Source organism: Grus americana, chromosome 2 (assembly GCF_028858705.1).
Source record: "Grus americana isolate bGruAme1 chromosome 2, bGruAme1.mat, whole genome shotgun sequence".
In the NCBI taxonomy this organism is placed as follows: Eukaryota; Metazoa; Chordata; class Aves; order Gruiformes; family Gruidae; genus Grus; species Grus americana.
In genome coordinates, this window is record NC_072853.1 from 59,047,935 (window position 1) to 59,065,347 (window position 17,413).

The following is a 17,413-nucleotide window of genomic DNA, read 5'->3' on the forward strand; positions in this document are numbered from 1 at the left end:
CAGGCCATATGGCGTGTGCTCCTCCGCAAGTCATATGGTGCCTCCTCAGTCCAGGCACAAGCCGCGGAGAAAGCCTGGGGCTCCCTGTCCCTTCCCTGATGTCCCAGTGCTGACACCATTCGCACGCCTAGTGCGGCACAACGGTTCCTCCTGCTCCTCCGGGCCTGGCGTGTTGGGTCAGGATGCCAGAGAGGAATAACACTGAGAAAGGGAAACAGATGGGAGCTAATGCTTTGCTTCCCCACAAAATACCCACCCAAACTGATCTGGCTTATTTTGTGTATGGGTATGTCAAGAACACTGACGTGCGAAGCAATGGGAAACACAAAAACAAGTTACCACAGCATTACAGGTTTATCAGCTGAGCTGCAGCACTTAGTTTGAATGCTCTCAATTCATGCCAATTATTGATAATTTGACTTAGATTAGTTTATAATGAAATAGGAAAAAAAATCTTGCATATCAATAATACTTGGAAATCAGCTGCCATGTGATAACATGATTATGTACCTGGGCTCATCCGGACAATGAAATGCAGTGCTAAGCTCTGTGTTTCATACTGAGCTCGTACTCTGTTGTACGCTGAACTTGGACTTAGTGGAGCTCGGTGAATTCTTCCCGTTAGATGAGATGTTAGAAAGTTATTTGCTTTTCCCACATATTCTTGAGCTGAAACCTGTTGGATTTCCTCCACTTTTGATCAGGATCCTTAAATCACATGCTTAAGTGAAATCAATTGTTCCCATCATTTATGTGGCATCTAATTTGCCCTCAGATGCTTGCATTCTTTCTCAAGCAAGTCTGTGGGAGCTGTTGTTAGGGAAAAGGAGGCGCAGACTTACAGAATTACTCACTGCATATATTCCTGATATCTAAACCTCCTCTTCCTCCCCCCTTCCTCCTCCCCAGTGAGCGATGCTTAAACTCAAGTGAACAAAAACCTCAGCAGAGTGTGAGGTTTCCTTTGGCTGTGGGTCCCCATGGGGGTCTTAAGTCAAAACTGTACTTTTCTAGTAGGAAGAGTAGGTTCCATTCCAGTCAATATGATTCAGTTATGAATTATTTCCATAACAGAAAAGAAAGTGATTAAAAAACTTCAAGGGATAGATTACGAATTTAAATGCTTTGCAAAACACTCCCATTAGAGAAAAAAAAGGTGATAAAATGTGATACAAGGTCCATTTCAGAGCATTTTAATGCAAGACTAATGTAACCTTTTTCACTCGAGATTTTACTAATCAATAGCTACATCAACAATAAATGCTGACTAGGTTTCATGTAAAGCTTATAAATATTTACACTACCAAAGCACAAATATAATTTAATCTCATATTCTATATAGTCTATTTTTAATATGTTAAAGGAAATAATATGATGCTTGCATACTTCAAAATGTTCAAATTAAGGTGGATAAAACATATTAAAAAAGCATACTATTTAAGATTTTTAGAAATCTCCATAGAACTGTGAGATGAAATGGCTTCTTTAGCAGAGGCCTGGGTTCCATGATATTGCATTCATTTCCATAGAATCATGTAAGGAAAAAAAGGCAATATTTCATCCTGAACTCAAACAGCTACAGTGGTAGGAAAGTTAAACAAGAGTTTTGTTATATATTGTTCACTTCAAGCATGTTGAACACTTCCTTTCTTGCTTATGTTCAAAATGATGCTAGCAGAAGTAGCTGAAAAGCAATCAGTTGTATGATCAAATTCTGAATTTAAAAAAAAAAAAAAATCATATCAGTCTTAAGTGATAGCTTACGCACATTAAGCTGAAATGGAGCTGCTAATAATTCCAATCAATTTCTCATTACTTTATTTGTCAATGGACCAATAATGAGAACATTGTTTTTTCCTGTACTCAGGTCTAGTAAATTAAGTTAAACAACAGATGTTGAACAGATGTTCTCATTATTTTAGTGACTTGATTTCTGGTTAGTCCCCAAATTGTTTTACATGACTAAGTGTTGCATCACTCTTTCTGTGACAGATAAAGTATCTGAAAGCATCAACACTCAAACTCTCATTAGCAGAAACAGTTTTATAAATTTTTGATATGGTAAATGGACACATCACTTCTCTCTTTTTTAAAAAGGCATATCAACAAAATAGATCACTTTCATACTGCTCACAGTAAAAATGAAATTCAGGTAGCATACTAATTGATATTCATTGGTAGTAGTAAATGCTTCCACTTAAATGTAACATTCCAAGACCAAAGTTTCCTCATATCATTTTATGTGTTACACTCTAAATAAACACTGAACATTTTTTCTTCAGATTTTCCTTTTATCAAGGTCATAGAGACATTCTGAACTCATCATCATGGTGATAATTTATTATGTGAACTACAGTACAAATTAGACACTCACCAGGATTGCACGGGTTTAGACAGTCAATACTCAGAACAACTATGTGATGTTACCCTGTGATGAACATAACTGCAGTGCTGAGAGGTGAGCATCAACATAAAAATATTTAATGAAGGGTCTACGAACCCATTAACACCTCGTCCCCATCTCCCCAAATATAAATCTGCACCTCCCATTTAAGAGTGCTTTTATTGTAACCTTTCTCCCTGGTAGATACCAGCAACGTCCTGTTTGGATCCCTTTGCCTCCTCCTTGATCAAATGCCAGCTCCTGCAGCTGGTGACCTGTCGATTTCCTAGAAAGTGGCTTGGCTCAGTCCCTGCTGCTGCTGTGCCAGCTGTGCACATGACCAGAGGTGACTCCTCTGTGCCCCGGATGAAGGTGCAAGATATGCATTTGGTTAAAGGATTCAGCATTTATGTCCAGTCTCACATCTTGGAGAAGCAGTGGTATCTTGTTAGACACCATATTCTCCAGCAGCAGTTGCCTCCAGTCACACCACTCTTGTCATTGTAGCCCAGGAAATAAGATTTTGTCATGAGTTGTAACAGGTTTCAGGCTTGGTGCTGCTCCACCAGCGCAGGGTCTCAGGGCTTACCCAGGCTTGCCGTGTCCGCAGCTGGGTTCAGCCTGGTTTGGCGGTTGCCGAGAGGGGCAGTGCCTGTGGGCCCTCCTGTTTCACTTCACCCTGTGATGCCGGATATGGTGCCATCCTGACCAAGGCAGGGAGCCAGCAGGTGACAGACAGCAGCCCTTGAGCGTAGCTGGGGCTGGGGGAGGCAACTGTGCCACTCTCTGGCTTTAGCTGGGAGCTCCTGAGAGGAAAGTTGGAGCTGCGAGCAAAACAACATTTGAAAAGAAACCCAAGGAGATCCCAAGACTCGGGAGGAAGAAAAGCCCATTGTAAACATTGTACACCTTCCAGCAGAAATCTGAGAATATTGACAACTTGCAGCAAATCCCTCTTTCTAGTGTTTTTGGGAAAGACGGAAACCATCAGCCTGGTGACCTAGATGGACCATGGAAGGGTGAGCATCACAGCTAAGAAAAAGGAGAGAGGGAGGTGAATTTCTTTAATAACAATTTAAACTGTATTACTAATTAATTTTTTTGTATTAAATTGTATTTTTTGTAAATTTTTGTATTTGTATTGTTTGGATAATGGCTGTTACTAACATTGTAATTGGACTAATAGTTATAGCTTCTTGATTAAGTTATTCATATTTTAGTCAGGGCAAGAATAAATTCTTGTCTCCATACAGTAGGATTTGTTCCCCTTTACCCATAGTAAGGTTTTGGGTATACAAGTACTCAGGGATACTCCTTTATCCAAGAATGCTTTCCTTGTCTAAGAGGTATGGATACAAACATGTTCATGTCATGACCATAAGCATTGGTGTACATCTGTTTTTTCCAACAGTGGGGACTGATTTTTGCATGTCATAGTTACAGCAGTTTGAGAGATCTACTCATGCATGTGGCACATGCGAATAAATCCTTATTGAAGCCAGTTAGGGGCTTTGATACGCCTGCAAAGATTTTTTTTCATACAACAATTCCTATTTAGACAACTCTATCCTAGGCAATTTTTTTCTAAAACCTTAACTATTGTTTTGCATGTCCTATAATCATTTAGTAACAATTATATCTTCTTCAGCTTTTAAGTATACTATGTATTTGCTTATGTATTTAGTATTCTCTATGTTACTTCATGCCCAAATATCACCATTTCTGAAACCTCTCTGTACATTGTTCAGGAATTAATATGACATTGTACAATTATCCTTTGTTAATAAAAATAGGAATGCCTGAAAAAGAAATTCAGCACTTTAAGCTTGAACTTTAATTGTGGTAATATGGTTGAAAATAACAATGAATTACAATTACAAAATCATAGATTGAACCTGCAATTCTTTTAATCTGGGACTGTCCCAGACCTTGTTCAGCTCTAAACATTACCAAGGATAAAATACTGTAAAAGTAAATCTCCTTTCAACGTGCACAATTCCAAAACAAGCCATAGATTTCAGAGTCAGTTGCTCTTAACTGCCCAGAGCCAAACAAAGCCAGAACATAAATTATATTGTTTCAGTTTCTTAAAACAGTTTCCTCAGTTACCTTCACCCCTTTCAGCCTCAGACCGTCTGAGCCTATAATCTTCCATTTCTCCCTCTGGCCTGTGGCTGCTTTACGAGCCTTAAAAGCAAATGGAAGGTTTGCAACCACTATTTCTGGCTGGGGGTTAAGTGGTTTCCTTGGTTTCTCTTTCTACTTTCCTTGCTGAATTATTATGACTTTTCCCGTTCAAAATGTAAATTCTTAGGTTATATGAACAGTAAAAGCAGAACAAAAAAGAAATCACATTTATTTTACAAACATCGCACAAAAAGATCTCAGAAATTAAGCTTAAATTAGCCCTAAACACAGATCCACACTTAGGAATGAACTTTTGTTTCCTTCTAATATTAATTGAAGAAAATATAGCTCCAGTAACCACAGAAATGTTCATGATCAGCTTCACTGTTTGAGCTGTTTTGAACAAACGGCTAATAGAAATGTCTACCATGTGGAAGGATCAAGCGAATGAATAGCCTTTCTTGCTGCAACAGCGCTAAGCTAGTTACTCCATTATGTGAAATTTGGGAAAGCGCAGTGGATGTAACCATGGTTGCAGAGCGTTAAAATCCAGCTCTGCTGTTGGGTTCCAGGAGACAGGTACTTCTCTGATGCCAAACTGCTGTGTCACACACAGACTATTGAAGTATGACTTGAGAAACAAAGTTCATTAACTTGTATAGACAAAAAGGTGACAACTGAATTCTATGGATGTTAACATCCAATAGTTGATCAAAATGATTGAGGACACAAACCGGAGAAAGAAGATTTACTGTACCTGACATGTGGGTCACATACATGTTACTTGGCAGCAACCATTTCCAGGCTAACAGCTGAACTGACATCAGAAATTCCGGCGTCAGTGCATGGAAAATTATTTTAGCACACGGCATTCCTTTGTCTCAGCTGAGGGAATGTCCATCAATGGTACAGCAAAGACAATTCAAGCAGAAACAATGGAGACTTTCTTTTTTTTTTTTTTTTTTTGATAAAAGGATATCCTGGGAAAAGTTAAAACCTGATATTGTTCTTAGGTGAATGCACCAATTAATTTTCTGCCATTTTCATGCTGTCATTCTGATTTAATTTCACCTAACTTGCCAAAGACAAGTATCTACTTTTAGCAGAGAAATACAACAAATAATGACTTGCTGTGGTTTAACCCCAGCCAGTAATTGAGCAGGAGGAGGGAAGAGAATGGGGAAAAAACCTCGTGAGTTGAGATAAAGACATTTTAATAGGATATCAAAGGAAGAGAATAATAATAATAACAATAATAACAGTAATAACATTAATACAAATTATGCACAAATGCAATTGCTCACCACATGCAGAAGGAAAATAAACCAATCTGATGCAGTTTCGCCTCCCGGCTAACTTCCGCAGGTGTATTGGGAGCATGATGTTCTATGGCAGGGAACGTCCCTTTGGCCAGCCTGGGCCAGCTGTCCTGGCTGTGCTCTCCCAGCTTCTTCTGCACCTGGCAGGGCGTGAGAAGCTGAAAAGTCCTTGACTCAGTGTAGGCACTGCACCTACCCAGCAACAACTAAAAACATCAGTGTGTTATCAACATCATTCTCATACTAAATCCAAATCACAGCACTATGCCGGCTACTAGAAAGAAAATTAACTCTGTCTCATCCGAAACCAGGACATGACTGATGAGGAGAAAAAGAGAAGGAGGTAGTGCTTTGGAAGCCCTTTCAAGAACCAGAGAGTATATGGTAATGACTCTCAGAGTTTTCATTAAACTGACCTCCTCTGAGAGAGCATGTATCAGCGAACAATTTACTGTGCCTTAGGTACCATTTTGGGGGAGGGAATTTCAGCATGATTACTGCTCCCCTGTTCAACCAAAGGCTAAAATGATCAATGTTTTTCAGCCAGTTTCCTTCTTGGATTGGTCATAATTACTGTGCTTACCCTTTGACTGAGGGCATGAAAAGGCTAAAGCTGTTTTAGTAAATCAGACAGAAACAGGTGAATTAAGACCAATGAAACCAGAACTTTTTCCTTTCCTACTCACAGGCACATCTATCTACATTAGCCAAGCTGCAGATGATGTGTGTGTCAGAGACAAAGAGGGAAAGAGCAGAAGAGCTTATCTCCCCCTGTATGTTTCCCACGTATGTATTTTTCAGTATCTCTATTTCAAAAACATGATCCAAAGCTAACTGCAAGCCAGCTAGACTTCCAGAATAAAACTCAGCCCGGCCCAGCAGGATGAGGGTGGAAAATGCCTCCCCTTTGAGAAATGAATGTCCCAAAGAAATGGGGAGACAAACACACAGGATTATGCATGTTCATAGCCCAAATCTCTGGTGCTGTCTCATCTTTCTCTTGGCACCTGTAGAGTTGGCGTGATGACTCCACAGAGGCTGCAGCATCCTGCTGTGTTGTTTTCAGCTACACTGAAAACTGTGGTGGAGCAAGCAGAAAAATTGTACTGGTTTTGAGGACTGCATAAACTAATTTTAGAACCAACTTGAAGCGAAGGATGAGGTTTACAGCAACAAGGTTGTGTTGTTACACTACTCTAGCATCAACACATTATAAATATATTTCACTATTATTTTTACATAAAGTAAAACCTTATTTGGTACCATCCAGGGACACAGCAGAAAAGGAGATTGCAACAATAATTTTCAGTGAAACCTGGTAATTCTGAATTGGGAGAGGCTGATCTCACTTGGAATAAATAAATACAAACCACAAGGAGTATGCATCATGTGGTAAACAAACATGTACTGGTGCTTCCTTTGGTGCTCTTCTTTCTCCTCTTGCTAAAAGCTTTGCTTCTGAGCAGTCAGAGAGAAGTCTGTGACCCTCCAGACATATCTAGATCTTTCCCTTTCTTTAACCTCTTCCACTGAATGCCTCTTACAGGGCAAATGGATGCTCACAGGGTCCCTTCAGTCAGAATGAAAAGACTTTACAGGTATTTAAACAGCTCAGAGGATACAAGAGCTTTGCCTCTGAAATATTGAATACCTCCAAAGTACCTACAGATCATGGACTGACTGCTCAAAGATAATTCCGTATTCATTTATGTATCTTGCGTGCCTATTTATTTTTTTCCAAAATAGTAATTTGTGAAAACATCCAGAATATATTTTAGAACAGATGAAGCAAACACAAAACACCTTTTCTTTGTTGCTATTGTCTGCTTCAATATTTATGTTTATATTTATTTAAAATATTTTATTTCGATTTAAGGAAAAAAGATTGTTTGGGGTTTTACTGGCAGTAAATTTAATTCTACAGAAGACATCTCAGGAAAACAGTGTTTCCGCACTTTCCACATACCTAATCTCAAATACATAAAATTTATTATTCATCTCATAATGACTTGTGACAGTACATGTCATATATGAGACATATGTCAGATGTCCCAAGTTCCTAGACTGCCCAGGAAATTGTGAAGTGATGATTACTCACATATTTCTTCAGAACTAAAAACATAATGTTTTAAAGCTTGCACTGAAGCCTATGGTTCCTAAGCAGCATTGTTCTGCATCCTCATCTCATGCACTCTGGACAGAGATTGCTTCCACAGTCCATGGTTATCATGACATAAATTTGGCTCTCTACAAACTGAATATTTTCAGGCTACTGTGCTGACAGTGTAAGCAGAAAGGTTTGGAAAGTAATAGAATACTGAATCTCCATTTACGTTATCCCTTGGTCCTGACTACTTTATGATCATATAATATATTGTAGAACATAATTAACTGCTTTTACACCTTTTTCAGCATTTTATGCCCTGTTACTTCACTTATTCTTTGAAAACATTTTTATAATTTCATCATTATCAAATGACTGGTTCTCACACATCTAGAAAAGATGTTTGCAGATAATTTTTTAATTAACAATAATTAGTTGATGTTTGCATGGTACTTTGCTGAAAGTATAGATGAGATGATTATTTTATTTATATTATCATACTACCAATTGACTAATAGGGAGATTCTTTCTGGAGAGCACTGAGAAATCTGACTCCAGATTCATCTTTTTCAAAGATTAGGGATATAAAACAAGAGCTAATTGGTCAAAGAGCTTTTCTTAACTTGTGCAAACTAGCTCCCGACACACATCCAAATCAGGATTGAAGACTAGAGACAGGACATATGGCTGCTTTTGAACAGAGATAAGTGCATCTGAATTTACCTGTGTTTGTTGCAGGACACCAACAGAGAAACCTGGTGTTTTCAGTACCCTTAGATGCGGCAGCTTTGCTTGTTAATCCATGTCTCATGAGAAACAGGGGCTTTCAGAAGATAAGCTAAAACTGTTGGCAGGCCAGCAGGGATCTTCTGAGTTACACCTCTTGGGATTTACAGTCTGGAACTCGCTTTTCATCTTCATAATTTTTTTTTCATTGGATGGCATAGGTGCCCAAAGTTTTCTTTTAAGAGGTAATTAGTAGAGTGAAAGAGCCTTTTATTAGCTAATGTACCAATTATTTACATTACTAAAATAGGATGTAGAAAATTGAGACTTATTATCCTCTCTGCCCGAGGACAGTCAAACCCACAAATCCTTGGGAAGGGTACAGCTTCCATTCTGGCAGCTATTTTGCATGTGGATAAGACCAGCTTCTCCTGCTGGAGTTATGCTTTGGCACACTAACAATTCAGAGTCTTCTGGAAGAGAAAGGTGAGCAATTAAGGGAACAACATCAACAAACCTAAACCTGTATAACTAGTTTTTTAGGAATTCAACAGGGAGGGAAGCCAGCTGGTTTTGAGAAAAAGGAAAATTTTACCTACCTATCCTGCACTGTGGCACTAAACACTAGCTTGTGGGGAAGAGCTGAAGTGCCACCTGCGTCTGTTTTCTGTGTTGTATGTGGTGCTCGTTCTGATAAACTGTGGTAAATATTTTCAGAGCAGGCTCACCACGTCAAGCAGATCTCCAAGCAGAAGAGAAGTACGTTACTACTTCATCTGTGAATCCTGAAATATGGAGTGTGAGACTTGTTCTGCGTTACCCAGCACAGCTACAGCTGAAGCGTGGCAGAGTCAAAGGGGTGTCGGAGGTGCCTGGGCGCCCTGCATGCATATCGGGAGCAGTTTCATTTCATCGCTGCAACAAGTCTGCTCTGACTGTGACTGTGATGTAGAGTTAGGTCTTGATCGTGATCTTAGGTTCGTCTTAAGCTGCTCTGCATATGTTTAACGAGTCTGGTTCTTTGGAGGTCCTGTGTGGTGCATTTGTAGTAGTGCTGACATGGCTAGCAGAGATCTCCTGCGTTCTGGCTGTGGGGCCCCTTGTGAACTGGGAGCCTGTGATTTATGGTTGCAGTGATTTGAAATGCTCCTGGGCACAAGTCTAGGTGGCTCTAGGTAGCCTGGTAACTTTTAACGGTAAATATCTATCACATGTAAGTGTCTCTAGAACAGGCAGTAGCTGAGCAGGGTTGTTTTGAGCAAGGTTGCGAATTTTGCTTGCAGCAACTGAATTTATTTCTTGGATCTGTCTTTTAGTTCTTCTCAGATAAGTTTGGTATTTTGTATTTTAAGATGCTCTACAAGGCCCTTAGATTTTCTTTCAGGTAACAGTTGAATCTCTTGCTATTATTCTGGTAAAGCTATTGAAAAGATGGTAGAACTGTGGGTGGCTAAATTGTGAGTCAAGAGGTATATTTGAAACAGTATTTGATATCATCGTTGGACATTTTATCCAGAAGATCCCTTGTCTTTAAACATATTTTCCACATTGCCTCATTTAATACACTGAAAGTTTTAATAGTACTGAATTGGCAAATGAAATTCAAAAAAGAGTTGAAAATTAAATCCTCTCTATCGAGGAAGTGATCACTTCAGGCTTTAAAGATAAAAAGTTTAATGTTCCAATCACAGGAAAATGGCATAAGAGTTCATATGCAATGCTATACAAGCAAAATTTTTGATTGTTCTACACAAAATAATCTCTATCATAGTTAAACTGATCATGGGTTGTATTTCTCAAATGACTGCCTAAATTTCTGAGTTTCTTACAGACTTTTAGAAACTTTCCATGGTCTTGAGATGGGTGGGATTTCTGATTCTTAATAAAAACCTAAAGGTTTTTGTATTTTTTGTCTGCTGTCATGCCTGCTGTTCTGAAGTCTCATAATTAGACACTACCACATTGGTTAATTTTATATATATGTTTCACAGACATTGCAATGTACATTGCAAACTGTACCCTTTTGCACAAATTATTTTAAACAATTTATTATTAGTGTGACATTGCCTGGTGACTTCGCAGCCACATACTGATGGTTCTATTTTAATGTTTACTCTATCTGTAAGCAAACCAGAAAGGAAGTATTTTCTCCTTGATTATCCTGAAGTGAAATGCAGAGAGATTAAACGACCTTCCAAGACTGAGAGGTAGTTATCGTGTCAGCCTAATGCCTTTGCCAGACAACATCCTCCCTCTTTGATGTTTTCCTGAGCCATGAAGGTAGGAGCAAGAATGACCCACATATGCCCAATCTCTTGCCTTTCCCAAATGAAAACTTTGCCAATATATTTTAAACAAAAAAAACTAACTCTAAAATATGGAATTGCATTCAGGGCACTAAATCATGCTATCTTCTCCAAGAAAAGGCTCCAACATCTGATCCTTGCTTCTTCAGGAGCTCAGTTCAAGACTGACACTTTTAGTGAGATGTTGCTCACAGCGTCTCAGAAGAATCAGCAGCTGAACCTGCATTGCTTTTGTAGGAAAATAAGTTGGAACAGGATGGCCCAGTAAAGTATTCATTAGTGAAAAGGAGTAGGTTATGATGTTTTATGTCTATGACAGTTACCTGCATGAATATTTCATTAACACATTTTTACAGCTATCACAGAGATTATAGGTAGCTGTTGATTAGACCTCCTGCAACACAGTGATTATATTTCTAAAGCAGCAAGGATATCTTATGCCTGTGGTGGGCAATCACTATTCCTGATTTTTATCAGCTTTCAAGAGTAATCAAGTGACAGTTACCAAGTACTGTAGCTGCCTTGCTGACTCAGAGTTGCCTTCTATGTATTTTAATTATGTTTTGATCCCACTCGCTTCCTGGGGTGCCAAAAAACCTTTTACTGAGTTTTCAATGCCTGTTTTATTAGATATGTCAGTTCAGTTTAAGTAGTCAGACACAAACGCCTTTCACTTACATGCACACCAACAGGTAGTAAAAGCCTTAATGAGCATAGATTTTAAGCTGTACTCAGTAATGAGTGTAGAGTGCAAGAGAGGGCATAAAACTTTGCAGTAGTTAAGATTATTTTTACTCTGGGAATGTTTTAATTTCAGAAGTTCAAAAATGCTTTTAAATTGACTTTTTTTTTTGTGTGTGGATTTAACTTTAATGCAGTGCTACATTTTTAAGTGGGTACAGAGGGGGTGGGCAGAAATGACATCTGAAGATGAAAATAAAAAGTAAATACCAATTATTTCAGTTTTATACCAGTCATAAAAATATAGCATAGCAGATGCTTCCTTGACATCTTTTAAAAGTTGGGTGTTTATTGTGTGCATATGTTCAACATCGAACATAATTCATTTTCCTCTGTTTGTCTCAAATTAAGGGAAAAGTCAAGCATCAGCAACTCTACAGACAATGACAACAACAACAAAACCTACAAAATGCGAGGAAATGCGGAACAAGATGAAACAAGAAAAACAAAAGTGGTAAGTATGAAAGAGATGTGGCAGGTTGAAAAAAATAGAGATAAGAATAAAAAGCCACGCAAAATAAGAGGAGGAAAATGTAAGACGTTGACTCAGGAAATAAATTTTAAAATGAAAGAAATTCTTAAATGTGGCTCACTCAGCTCTGTTGTGATGGGAACAGAGCTGCTAAAGGGTGACAGTGCCTCAGACAGGTAACTGAGATTTACTTTTCTTTCTCCCTATGCTGTCAGGACGGAGTTGTTCATATCTTGTTTTATTATAATGGTTTGATCCTGAAATGATGGGATTTGCATAAGAGAGGAAAAACTGATAAAGTTTTGGTTGTGTGGGCAGAGGGAAAAAAAACGTTTGAGCACTGCTACACAACTTAAAATGCCCATTACCTCTGGATTCAGGAGACTCATTCCCCTCCTGTAAAAATAACCCTGCAAGTGTTGCTGCATCCCTGAAATTTAGGACCAAAAGGTGAGATGTAAACGTGGCACAGAGCCACAGAAACAGGCCTCACACCAGCTTTTTACCATGTCTAAACCGCATGGATTGGTGCATGCAGAGGTATAAGAGCTGGTGTTAAAAATCTGTCTGTAAAGCTAGAAAGGGTGCAGGTGCTTCAGTGACAGGACACAGACTGTGTACAGCACTGCACTGATGAGGTAGTTGTCCTACAGATGGTGTCTGGGGCCAACCTAACATCTCCATATCAGTGCTCTGTGCTGTGTAACGTCCCTGCTCTTCTAACTAGCAGGAAGAAACTGCTGCTGCGTTGGGTTGTATGGCCAGAGTTCCTCTCATGGACAGAGTTATTTCTGTGATCTGGCACTTCTCTTTGGCTACTAATCTCCTCCAAGGGCACGAGGAGCTTGCACAAGTACCTGGACACTGGTCCAGTGCAGTTTCTTCAGGCTCTCAGAAGCATGAGTTCAGGTCTTTTTAGCATAACTTAGCTTTTTATCTTAATACAGAATTTCTTTCACTACTCTTGCTTTTAAGTCCTTGCAAGAATGTCTCAGCGAGCCATAAAAGAGAATGGAACATATGGAACCATTTTTTTTTTTCTTTTAGTGATTTTGATGGACAGTTCACAACAGCCCATTTTACTATTTACTTCTCAACAGGAGGAAGGCAAAGATGTGTGGGTGGATGGCAGTCGAGACTGTGGGCTTATCAGCTTGGCAGACTGCAGTATGGTGCAGTGCTACTTCAGATTGCTTTAGATGGGCTTGTTCACATACCCAGGTTTCAGCCACGGCAGTGTGGGACAGAGTGTCAGCTACTTTTCTTCACAGGGAAGTGCAGTGGAACGTCATTGAATGAATTGGTGCAGGTAGAACACTGGCTGGACTGTGCTCACCTCCAAACTGGTCTGGGAATTTTTCTGCTGCACTGCTGAGTAAACGCACATTATAGAAAGCAGAATATCAATAATAAGGCTCACTCGGTGAAATGGTAGCAGGAACATTCAAGTAAAAAAGATGGATTCCACTTGAGTCAAGATTTTACCTGTGTGGTCTGTTTGACTCCCAGTTAATAAGCCTCAACAAAAACAAGTGGCACAACTGGCATAATGTTCGGTAGCCCAGCAAGGACTAATGACTGAACACAGCTTGAACACAGGGTTACCCACACTCTGTTTTGCATATTAGGTTGTCCCTTCTGAAATAAGGTTGATGGAGCTTGGAGGATGCAGAGAATGATGCTGACAGGTTTGGGATTTACTCTGTGAAGAACTGACAGGGCTTTAGTCTGCTCTGGGTTGCTGGTCTTGTGACCTTATGTAGCAATTAAAGAATGTAAGACCAACAGAAAGGAAAGAGGGACTAATTCATGATATTCAGCAGAGGCCTTGAACAAATACTGTGATACTGAAGTTGCCCTGCTGCGTTCACCCTTATTGAGAATTGTGTATTCAAAGGATAAATATATGCAAGACTTCTGGGTCTGCCTGTAATACAAGCCATTTATTTCATTCCCTTGCTAAATGTTTTAAAGTAAGATTAAAGACTCTTTTTAAGATGGCTTTTTACTGAGCTGATGTATAATTCCTCTCAGGGTGTTAAGTGCCTTGATATGCTTCCATGACAAGGGACTTTATAAATTAGATTGAATTATACACAAACACAATACAATTTGTAATAGAGAGGTAGTTTTGTCTCTTCACTTTGCTTATATTTCACACTTCATATAAATGGAAATGTGTTAAGTAAGCCAACTTCGATATCAGAATTAGGTGTTTTGACACATTCTTTTAAGAACATAAAGATGTGCTTTTTATCATTTTTGTTTAAAACAATTGTCTCAAAGGTATTGTTGGAAGATTTTGACAATTAAAATTGACATGAAAAAACAGTTAATTTTGAGACCTACATGCGATCATCACATTTTATTTTGTGGAATGTATTCTTGCTTCATTTTTCTAGAATGGGATGGCGACAGCAGTATGGCCAGTATGTCAGTGATACTGAGTTCTATATTTACAACTTATATGCCCATTTTTGTATATTCACAAGGTAACAGCATCTGATCTGATGAGACTTTCTTTCTCACTTGTTCCAGTTTTTTGGAACGCACTAGGTTAGTTTTTCAAGCTTGATATCTCTACAGTCCTTGGAGGCATGGATCTTCATTTTTTGGTGGAAAATGTTCCCCAAAAGACATACTTTACAATTAACATTGTCCATAATATTTTGTAAAACAAAATCAGACCCAAATGCTTTCCTTTTCCTCATGTAACTAATAAAGATTCCTAACTGCTTTTCATTAGCATTAAGCTTTCTCCTGGGGTCAGCATTCATCAGCTTCATTGCTTCTGCAATGTCCCAATTTGCCGTCACACTCTGCTTTGGAAGTGCATTTTAGTGGTACCTGTAAGTAGCACTGTGAAAGTGAATGAATGTATTTTAGGGCTGATGACACCATTAAAATGACTTTTCCTATTTTTTACTGATCATGCAAAGGAGATGGAAAAAAAATGAGCCTTTTTAGTTTACAGACCAAAGCCTGAGAATCTTAAAATCACTATACTATGGCAGTACTATGAGTTCCCATTTCTCTACTTCTTTACTGTCGTGGTTTAACCCCAACTGGACATAAGCCCCACGCAGTCGCTCACTCAATCCCCCCACTGCAGGATAGGGGAGAGAATCGGAAGGGTAAAAGTGAGAAAACTGGTGTGTTGAGATAAAGACAGTTTAATAGGTAAAGCAAAGGCTATGCACACAAGTAAGGTGAATCAAGGAATTCATTCACCACTTCCCATGGGCAGGCAGGCGTGCAGCCATCTCCAGGAAAGCAGGGCTCCATCACGTGTAACAGTTACTTGGGAAGACAAACGGCATCACTCCAAACATCTTCCCCTTCCTTCTGCTTCCCCTAGCTTTATATGCTGAGCATGACGTCATATGGTATGGGATATCTCTTTGGTCAGTTGGGGTCACCTGTCCCATCTGTGTCCCCTCCCAACTCCTCGTGCACCCCCAGGCTCCTCACTGGTGGGGTGGTGTGAGAAGCAGCAAAGGCCTTGGCTCTGTGTCAGCACTGCTCAGCAGTAACGAAAACATCCCTGTGTTAGCAACACCGTTTCCAGCACAAATCCAAAGCATAGCCCCATACGAGCTACTATGAAGAAAATTTACTCTATCCCAGCCAAAGCCAGCACATTCACCAAAGTAAAAAGCTTGTAACATGTACTTAAGCAATGGCTCCTAAGGTTACAAGAACCAGTTGCTCTTTGCCCTATTTGTAAGGCAATAAACAGCCAGAATGTCGATCAAAGCTAATGAAAACAACTGCCAGGGTCTCAGCATTTTTGAAAACCAGGATATTTATATTTAGGTATCTTACTTTTTATATCCAAATGGGAAATTTTTACATTTAATTTCTTGGTGAAAGGGGGAAGAGGTATTAAAACAGGAATCACAAATATTGGCATTTCTGAGGGAAAATTTTTATTTTCAAGATGTTTGTTTATATTATTGGCCCTATGAAAGCCATATGACACTTTTATTTCTCCATTGTAAAAGCAATCCAAAACCATCTCTCAGAAAACAAATGCTTTTCACCATTCCTAACCAATAAGCATGATGTGCCACATGCATCATCATCTGGTCATTTCTACACTTAAATCTCTTCAGTCAAAGCATACCAATTTAGAGTGATAAAGGGTCTCTGCTTCACAGTCTATGTACTGACCCCTCACCTCTGTAGAGACATGTCACAGCACCATGAATGATTAGTCTTTTCTGCCTACGACTGCTCTTCCTCAGTATTTATGTATGCAAATCACATGTGTTTAGGTTTTTCTTTTGCATATGAGTGGAAGAGACAAAGGCATGCTGAAATTTCAGAAGAGATTGAATGGTGGTGTTATAGCAGCTACAGGGCTTTTAAATCTTACACTTGAGAGTGTAAGTTGCTGTGATGAGTCTCTATGATGAATCTACCGTTTGTATTTGGTGAGACACGGTAATAATTGGAACCAGCACTTGGTTATTCTTGGCCTTTCTTTGTCTCATTTGTTTAGTCTAAAATTAAGAAGTAGTACTGCTAGAAAGTGAAGACTTTGCAGCTGGTCCATTTGGCTTGGGGTGGCACAACTTGAGTGTAGGAAAAGAAAAAGACCTATATGCTCTTTAGGAATATTGAAGAATTTGCCACTTGTTCACAGGACCGAAGAATGTGTCAGTGATTGATTCTGCTAAGCCACAAGTGGGAAATGTTTTCCTAGCTTGCTTAAAATGGAGCTTTATTTTACATTCAGATCTTGAAGCTTTGGAGAGTCAGTTTAAAGTAATATCCTTCTTTCAGATCCTACCAAGCAGATCTCACCTTTGATAGTCTGTTCTGTATATCTTTCATGCTCAGAGATCTGTGCACGTAAGGTGAGCAGGGTAATGGAGTTAAGATCAGCCACGTAGATCTGAAAGAAAAATGTTGTGTTTAACAAATGCTCCAGCCTGTTTCCTTTTCCTTGAGGAAACAGCATACATTTAGAAGGCCTGATTTTTTTCCCAAGATGATGTATTTTCCTAAAGTCTTAGCTTGTATATGTTGAGTTCTTGTTTATGTAATTTAAAATGCAATAATGACAGAAACAGAGGCAAAGAGAGTTACCATACACTCATTATGCGTAGTCAATAATGAACTTTAAGCACTTTGCGAACAAATTCGAGGTAAATGTCACACAGCACTTAGTAACAGAATGAAACAATAGGGTAAGAAAAGCAACTAAATAGAAGTAAATGGAAGGAATAG